The 551-nt window shown below is 34.8% G+C and overlaps 1 pseudogene; it reads left to right on the top strand.

Moving 5' to 3' along the window:
• The first annotated feature begins 231 nt into the window (after positions 1-231).
• Positions 232-350, top strand: LOC112485130 (annotated as a pseudogene).
• The last annotated feature ends 201 nt before the right edge of the window (positions 351-551 follow it).

The following is a 551-nucleotide window of genomic DNA, read 5'->3' as shown; positions in this document are numbered from 1 at the left end:
AAATTCTATGTACATAAGGTTGGGGTTTAAAAGGGAATATGAAAACAGATTGAATTTTAAAGGTAGAAAGATTGGTGGTTTTTCTCTTTTATTTCAAAATCAGTTCACTTTTATTAAAGCCTTACAAAGGGTCAGTATATACATTATCTCATCTAATCTCCATTTTATAAGAAGGAAACTGTAGCTGCAATTTTAATGTTCTTTGTTCCACAAATAAAAAATTGCACAACAGTCTACAGCCATGCCACCATGAACGTGCCCGATCTTGTTTGATCTCAGAAGCTAAACAGAGTCAGGCCTGGTTAGTACTTGGATGGGAGACCGCCTAGGAAGACCAGGTGCTATAGGAGTAAAAAAAATAAATTAAAAAAAAATTGCACAACAATAACTGAATTGTTAAAAAGATTACTTTGTCTGCTTCTGGAATCCATTGTCCTACAGAATGTAACAGTACGAAGTTTGGTTAGTATGAAAGAATCGCTCTACACAAACGCATGAAGGGCAGATGGACAATCTCTTATCCAAACAAGTTTACAATCTCTTATCCAAAC

This window comes from Pteropus alecto, unplaced genomic scaffold (assembly GCF_000325575.1).
Source record: "Pteropus alecto unplaced genomic scaffold, ASM32557v1 scaffold95, whole genome shotgun sequence".
In the NCBI taxonomy this organism is placed as follows: Eukaryota; Metazoa; Chordata; class Mammalia; order Chiroptera; family Pteropodidae; genus Pteropus; species Pteropus alecto.
The sequence above is the reverse complement of the archived record's forward strand: the minus strand, read 5'-3'. Positions and strand labels throughout refer to the sequence as shown.